Source organism: Oryctolagus cuniculus, chromosome 11, assembly GCF_051225735.1.
Source record: "Oryctolagus cuniculus isolate XC-2025 breed Fujian yellow rabbit chromosome 11, ASM5122573v1, whole genome shotgun sequence".
Classification (NCBI taxonomy): domain Eukaryota; kingdom Metazoa; phylum Chordata; class Mammalia; order Lagomorpha; family Leporidae; genus Oryctolagus; species Oryctolagus cuniculus.
The window spans coordinates 8,744,473-8,752,155 of NC_142877.1; the positions used below are offsets into that span (position 1 = coordinate 8,744,473).

Genomic DNA, 7,683 nt, shown 5'->3' on the forward strand with positions numbered 1-7,683 from the left:
GGCTGTCTGTGGCCTTCAATTCATCCAGGCTTGAGTGTTTCTAGTCAATATGTTGATCATTTATATGATGACCCTGCTTAAACCATTTAATAAAATGTAAGCAACATGAAAGCATATTAGAAGTCAACATAACTCATTATGGCCGTTTATACGCCCATCAAAATCCTGAGGGGGGTGTCTGACCTGATTGGAGGTTTCCTCCAGAGTCATACAATAATTTTAGCTGTGAAAGGAAATTTTATGGCATGTAAGATTAGCCCACACTAATGCAAGGTCAAAAATAATAGAATCAATAGGCAAACTCAATACTGTTAACATTTTGAGAAAATTACTACCAGAAAACAATGTCAACAACAGATTGAAACGGGTCTCCAAAGTCGTCCCATTGATTTCCTTTCACTTTGGTGGCAATCTAACTTTTTCTTTTATGCAATATGGAATTTTCTGAGCCTTTTTTTCCCCCTCAGTTCAGCTTTAAACATGCAGTATTTCTCTTGTACCTTCTTTTGACTGATGTCAAGCATTACATGTGTCAAAAAATGCACATGGTTGTCCATATCTAAGAGAACAGAGGGTGAAGATTTATGTCATCATGTAGAGCTTTTGGTGGGTCTTTAATTTAGGGCTCAGTAGATAAATTCAAAAGCTATTTTAATTATAGCAAGGTACCCAAGTGCAAAAGTAAACAGTGCCACTAATAAATTACCAACTAAATTACATCCTTCTACTGGAAACACATGGCCTTGGATGTGGTTTTATATCTGCTCTATTGTATGTTTTGCCATCATCCTTGATGTTGGAAGAGGAGATTACCCCTTGACATATCCATGTTCTTTAGTACTGATTAGAGATGAGTGAGTAGCCACATATTGGCAAAGGAATTAGTAACCCCAACCCACCCCAACTTTTCTGTCCCAGTCTTCCCATCTTGGTTCTATCACCCCCCACCCACCCCCATCACAGTGACTTAATTCAAGACAAATTCTTAGGAATTATCATTAATTTATCCATCCCCTCTGCCTATAGAGAGAGATGCGCGTGCGCACACACACACACACATATCCAATTCTGTCAGCTTTAGCTCCACATTATATCCTGAATCTACCCACTTCATTCCCTGATTATTCACTGCACTTAGCATTTGGGCCATTTCATTGCCTTCCAAGACACACCAGGAAGGAGTTGGAAGTGGAATAGCCAGGACTTGAACCAGCACTCTGATATGGGATACCAGCCTCCTAAGCTACAACACTGGTTTCTATTATATTTGTTTTGAAAATTCCTTCCTGAGTGCCATTGCACTTAATGCCAGACCTTCTTACCATGACTGATCCTACAAGATCCGACCCCAGCTACTTCTTCCCCATCCTTGGTCACTGCATCCTTAACTCACTATTCCAGTTCCATTGGCCTCCTTGTGTGACCCAAAACATTTCAAGGCCTTTGCCTGAGCTGTTTCTTCTTGCAGGCATACTTCTGCTCCAGCCTTATTTAATACTGATTCTTTTCTGTACCCAGCCATCAGTCTCCAGAACAGGACAGCAAATGATGCCCTTAATCTCACCCTCACACCTCTTCATTGCTTTGGTCCTGTTTTTCCTTTCTATAAAGAAGCTGACATTTGTAAGTATGACTGTAGTGTTTAAAGAAAGGGGGGATGGTGCATATAAATCATTTTCTCTAACATGTACCCACCCCTTTTTAAGCTTCATTTCCACTGACAGCAGAAATCCCTTCATTTATCAGTTCAAGGCATCAATACTATTTTTTCAAAAATTTTATTTTGGGTTATTTTCTACCCATTCAGAATTTCTCTTCAATCTCAGGGCTGTTTCTCCCTTCCCATACACACCTGCGTACAGGGGAAGGCCACTCTGCATATGTTGGGAAAGGCAACATATGCAGGCCCAGAGGTCCTGCTGCTCATGGTTTTTAGTCTTCGCCCCCTGAACTGACCATACTTCCACTTGTGCCATAGCCTCCCTGCCCAATGGACACTCCAGGTGGTGTCCACAAAGATGCAGCTCAGTCCCTCTAGCATTTTGGGTGTTGGTAACTGTCATTAATGGCCATGGATCTTACCATTGTCCCCCGGCCATTCAGCCCTAGTCATTTAACTTCCTTTCTGAACCCAGTCTTCTTCTGGGTTAATGGCTCATACAACACTTCCACACCCTCTTTTATACAAATAGTTGCTTGCACTCCTACCAGGCTGGAGCATGGGGGCTGTGTGTGACGCTACCCAGGCGGATCAATGGTGTTGTCCTGTCCGAAGCCATGTCAGACATGCCGTGCGCCTAATGTAGTCCCTTTCCACAGGGTTCACATTGTCCTTAAACTTCAAATAAAAACTAGCATTCCAGACCCAATGTCCTAGATGACTTCAGACCTAGAATTCAGGCTGTAACAATTCCCTGCCCTATTCTCTCCTGGCCACATTTCTAAGTTCTTTCTTCTGATTTCCAAGGATTTCCCTCCTATGTTATCAGAAATGCATTTTAATTCATAACCTAAACTTCTCCGCTCTAATTTATACTTGGTAATCCTTTCAGTAAGCCTTAGTTCCTGATGTTTAGATAACTGACATTCAAGGCTACCTTCTTTCTAAATATCTACCTTGAAACTCAAAGCTAAGAACTGTTATTCAAATAATTAGATTTCAATACGTGTTCCTTGAAGATTTATTTTTTTAATTTCAGAGCCACCTCAAAATTGCAGGAAAGTTGTTAAGTATAAAAAAAGAATCATTTACCCTCCAAACTATTAGAGTAAGCTGCTGACTTGATGCCCCAAACACCTCTATGTGTATTTCCTACAATCGTGAACAATCAACCATCAACATCAGGAACCTAATATGATTTATCCCTGCCATCTAATCCTCAGATCCCATTCACGTTCTTCCAGTGTTCCTAATGATGATATTAATAATTAAATGATCAAGTTCAAAATCACCCATTACATTTAGTTCTCACTCCCCTATCCTCTTGAGTCTGGAACAGCTCCTTGTGTTTACTTGACTTTCATAACCTTGACACTTAGGGAAATTATAAGCTAATAATTTTGTAGACTTCCTTTGACACATTTGCTACTACCACTTGCTGTTATTGTTTGTGAGGTATTAGGGCATTATCTAAAGACATGGTTAAGACAGATCCAAAGGCTGACATCCAGGGTCACAATCTGTATCTCCCACTCCTGATTGTGCAGTTTGGGACAATTTATTTAACTACCCTATACCTCAGTTTTGTTGTCAGTAGAATGGAAGTAATTATCACATTTATTTTCTGGGGCTGTTCGAGAATACTCTTCTTCCTTCAAACTCAATGCCTGAACTGTCTGAGAATTTATGTCCCAACTGGTTGTCTTTCCAAATGGCTGATGGCTACAAGCAGTATAAATCCCTTAGCTCCTTTGCTCCTGGTTGAAACAATCTGAGGTGTGGCCCACACTCTAAATGTCCCCATGGGATACAGCACAAGTTACCTTCCCAAGGTTGATTGATGTTGAAAGCTAATTTGGCTTCCTTCTCTTCCTGGCCTCATATCCACATTCCCACCCCCTTCTGTTTTTTTTGTTTTTGTTTTTCTTTTCTGGGATTATTTCCTAATGAATTGCTCTCATACAAATTCTAAGGATCTTCTTCTAGGAAACATAAGACAGTTTCCACCTTTTAAGAAAGTGGTCTGCCTGCCTTGTAAAGAGCAGACAGAAGATAGAGCAGCTAAGAATCAGCCAGAGCTGCCCAGATGTGGACCACATGCGCAGAGAAGTGACATACAAAATACACTTGGAAGCAGTCTCTAAATAGCATACAGGGAATAAAGGAAACAGACAAATCAAGGATGAATCTAAGATATATGCAAATTGTTTTGTATGAGGAGCAGAACAGCACCCCAGCTACAGAGAGCTGAAATTCTCAGAATCTCAGTTAATAATACTAACTGTAGTCAGTAACGAGGACTGTAGAGACACAATAGAATGTAATCGCTAGTACCACAGTCTCACAATGGGAAATTACAATACCCTGAATTTAATGGGTTTCATTTTTCAAAGTGAATATTTTGCTTTTACAATCTCTCACTGCCAAGGATGCTCTTGGATTAGAACTGATTAGAGAGTCTTCTTTTATCTAGAAACAAGGCCCTTGGCTATTTACACAGATTGGTTAGCTTTGTCTAATTGGAACAGAAATCCCTTGCATTCCTCTTCCTCCTTTATGCTGAGATCCCTTTGATTACCTCAGAAAAGCCTTCCATTTCTTTTCATTTCATCAAGACCGTGACAGCTAAGGGAGAAAGCACACTGGGGTGGGTGTCGAAGACCTGAGTTCCAGTCCACCAAATCCAGCAATTGGGTAGTTCACCCAACCTCTGATCCCCAGGTTTCTCAGCTGACTTAATAATTGCATTTCATAAATATTTATTGAGTAGCTATTATTCTCCAGGTTTGCAAAGATACTGAAGATGCAAGGAAGAAACCATCTTAGTCCCCTAAATCTCACAGAATTTATAGGAGAATCCAAATCTTCACCCCATCCACAAACCAAATATTTTTATAAAATTAACAGGATGAGCAAGTGTATATATGTCGCTCCCCCTCTTCGTGGAGGAGCAACACTGAACCCTGCCTAGGCTTCATGTCCGAGTCACGGCACCATTATGTCGCTCCCCCTCTTCGTGGAGGAACGACACAGGACCCTGCGCTGTTCTTTCGTCTGCTCGGCCCTCCCCGGGTTTGCTGCTGGTTCTTCCCGGGTTGGCTACTATCCCTTCCACCTCCGTGGAAGGGCAGTTCCCCCTGGCCACATTCCCCACTTCCGCAGGGGAGCGGCACACCGCCGGCCGGCTCTCTGGGGGCTGCACAGGTGTTCCCTTAGATGTTCCCCTTAGATGTTCCTGGTGCATGCCGTCTCTCTCCTCCTTTATAGTCCTCCTCCGCCAATCCTAACTCGGCTGCCCACACGCCGAGTACGCTGCTCTCCTCCAATCAGTAGCAAGTCCTACAGTTTATTGGTTGAACTGGAGGCAGCTGTGCAGAAGCTGTTTACTTCTCTCCCAGCGCCATATTGTGGGAGAGCAGATGCATAGAATAAGTCTTAATTCCAGTAACTCAGTCTAGTCCGAGTTGCTCCCCACATATATATAATTTTCATTTATGTGATTTCTCCATGTATACTCCTTAAGTATCTCCATCTATTTTCTAATATTATCAATTATGATTCAAAGGCTTTTCTCCTGTGTTATGAAGAAGTGACCCTGAATGGTTGTGGAGTTCCACAACCCCCATCTGGAACTCTTCAGGGTGAATTTATTCAAAATTTAGGTACCGTTGGACCTTGGGGAATTCAGTTCAGATCTATTAAGTAACAATCCCAAAGAAAGTAGGACAGTTCCTATAAATTAAACCCAATATTTCCACAGTGAAACATGAATGTGCCCACTCAGCAGGGTGAATAAAGACCATCTATATTCTCATATACATTTAGTTCAATTTTGACCATCAAATGAATAATCTTTTAAAAATTAAAATAAACCAATTTGGGCCTTCAGGCTGTTTTTGGGGTTTCAGAGTTACATGTAAGAAATTACTGTCTTACCACTCATACTGTTTGAAATAAGTAGGACATGAGTTGGGACTTAAAAACCAAATTTATCAAAGATATTCATTACAATTGCATTTGCTATAATGGTATTTGACCTATAGATGACCCAGCTTTATAAATAAACTTAAAGTACCTCCAGCCCCATTAATATTTCATTGATCCATAAAATACTCCCAAGTACTCATATTTATCAGCCTCGTGCAAAGACTGTATCTGATGTAGAAACCACACACGCAAAGCAAAGCAGTATTGCTCTGGTGTCCTAGATCATAATTCTTGTGAACGTTAGTAGTCAGCTATAATATAATTTTTAAGGCCCCAGGAGGGACCATCGGAAGTTGGTGTGACAGAATTGGACCATGCCATATGGTGGGTCGGCTTTTCCCATGCTCAAAATAGCAATATCCAGAGCAAGCCCTTTAAAATGCACACCGGAGCCGATGGCTTCCACTTAGCCCCCCCGTGGCTTCCCACAGCACCTAGAAGAAAGGCCAAATTCCTTATCTCGGTCTGGCGCCACCTGACCTCACCTCTCTCCATTCCTCCTGATGCTCCGGCCACCTGGCCTTCTAATCCATCCAGCTCCTGGCCATGTGCCCCAGACAGTCCCACCCTTCACCCCAAAGCCGCCTCTGTAGCGTTCAGGTTTCAGCCGCACAGATCCTTGACCCCACCTTTATCTGCTCTCTCTCCGTCACAGCACCCTGCTTATTTTTCCAAAGCACCGTCACTCTCGGGAACATGGCTTCCCGTATTTGCTTTTGAAACCGTTCATCGCGCTGTACGGGTTAGCATGTGGGCTACTGGTTGAGTGTGCCAGGTCTGGACTGAGGAACGGCCCAGAGAAGTCTCCGCCATCGAAAGAAAACTTCGAGCTACTCACGGTTCCCCAGGGACAGGAGCACGCCTCGCTGCGCGTGGAGGGAGGCCGGCAGGTGCACGGCTCCGCGGGGCAGTGTCTGGTCTGAGGGCGGCGGCCCCGGGGGCATCGAGGCGGTCCCGGGCCCGGGGTCTGGGCAGGGCACGGAGCGAGAGTGCGGGTCAGTTCCGTCAAGGAGGGGGCCGTGGGGCAGGCACCACGGCGCACAGGAGGACAGCTCTGTAATGGATGCCAGACCCCCGCGGAATCTGAGAACACGGAGCGGCGGCCGTCATTTCTCTCCGGCACGAAGCAAGTCCAGAACCAGCACCGAGGGCGGCCCGGGCTCCCTGTGTTGCCGTGGGCCGGCGGGCGCGGGCATTTCTAGTCCGGCGTCGCCTCGCCGCAGGCGAAGGCTCCAAGCAGAGGCCAGCGGCACGCAGGCCAGGCACGGGGTTTACCGGTGCGGGAAGAACAAACAGGCGCGCCGTGAGGAGCGGGAGCCACCCCGAGGAGAGATATCCCTCGGCGTGCGCCCCAGGGTCGCCCGCGAGAGAGAAGGGGGAAAAACTAAACAAAAACCCGGAGCCGCTACCTCGAAGCGCAGCCTGTGGCGAAAGCCTCGCTCCTGAGGCGGCCGGCCGTACTGGCTTGGGGCGACAATCAAGGGTCTGAGCATGCGCCCTGGTCCTGGGCGAGCCAGGTGCATCCTGGGAAGTCGGGAAGCAGGAGGTCGGCGATTAGAGAGACGGAAGTTCCGCTGTGGCGCCTACGTTTCCGCTGCCGCCTGGACACCAGCATCACATGTGGGCACCAGGCCGCCCCGTGTCCCAACTGCTCCACTTCCGATCCAGCTCCCTGCTAGTGCACCTGGGAAAGCAGCAGCAGACGGCCCACGTGCTAGTGCACCTGGGAAAGCAGCAGCAGACGGCCCACGTGCTTGGGCCTCTGGCACTCACGTGAGACCAGGATCAAGCTCCTGGCTGCTGGCGCCTGGCGCCTGGCGCCTGGCGCCGGCCTGGCCATTGCAGCCATTTGGGGAGTGAACCAACAGATAGAAGACCTCTCTCTCTCTCTCTCTCTCTTGCCCCACCCTCGTCTCGCTCCCTCTCTCCCTCGCTCTCTCCCTGTAATTCTGCCTTTCAAATAATAAAAGACAATCTTTAAAAGGGGAGAGAGAAACATTCCTTTGCAGGAGTGGGTGCCGGCATTACAGGTGACC

At 45.9% G+C, this 7,683-nt stretch overlaps 1 long non-coding RNA gene across 5 annotated transcripts in view; it reads right to left on the reverse strand.

The window, feature by feature from the left end:
* LOC149123313 (uncharacterized) overlaps positions 1 to 7,456 on the reverse strand; it is a 271,453-nt gene extending 263,997 nt beyond the window's left edge. For 4 of the 5 annotated variants that reach the window (XR_016215738.1, XR_016215741.1, XR_016215739.1 and 1 more), the window contains exon 1: positions 7,057 to 7,456. This is a non-coding gene — a long non-coding RNA (uncharacterized LOC149123313). Of the gene's footprint in view, positions 1 to 6,485 lie in introns of all 5 variants that reach the window. The other variant, XR_016215742.1, reaches the window with a different exon arrangement.
* Positions 7,457 to 7,683: the final 227 nt, after the last annotated feature.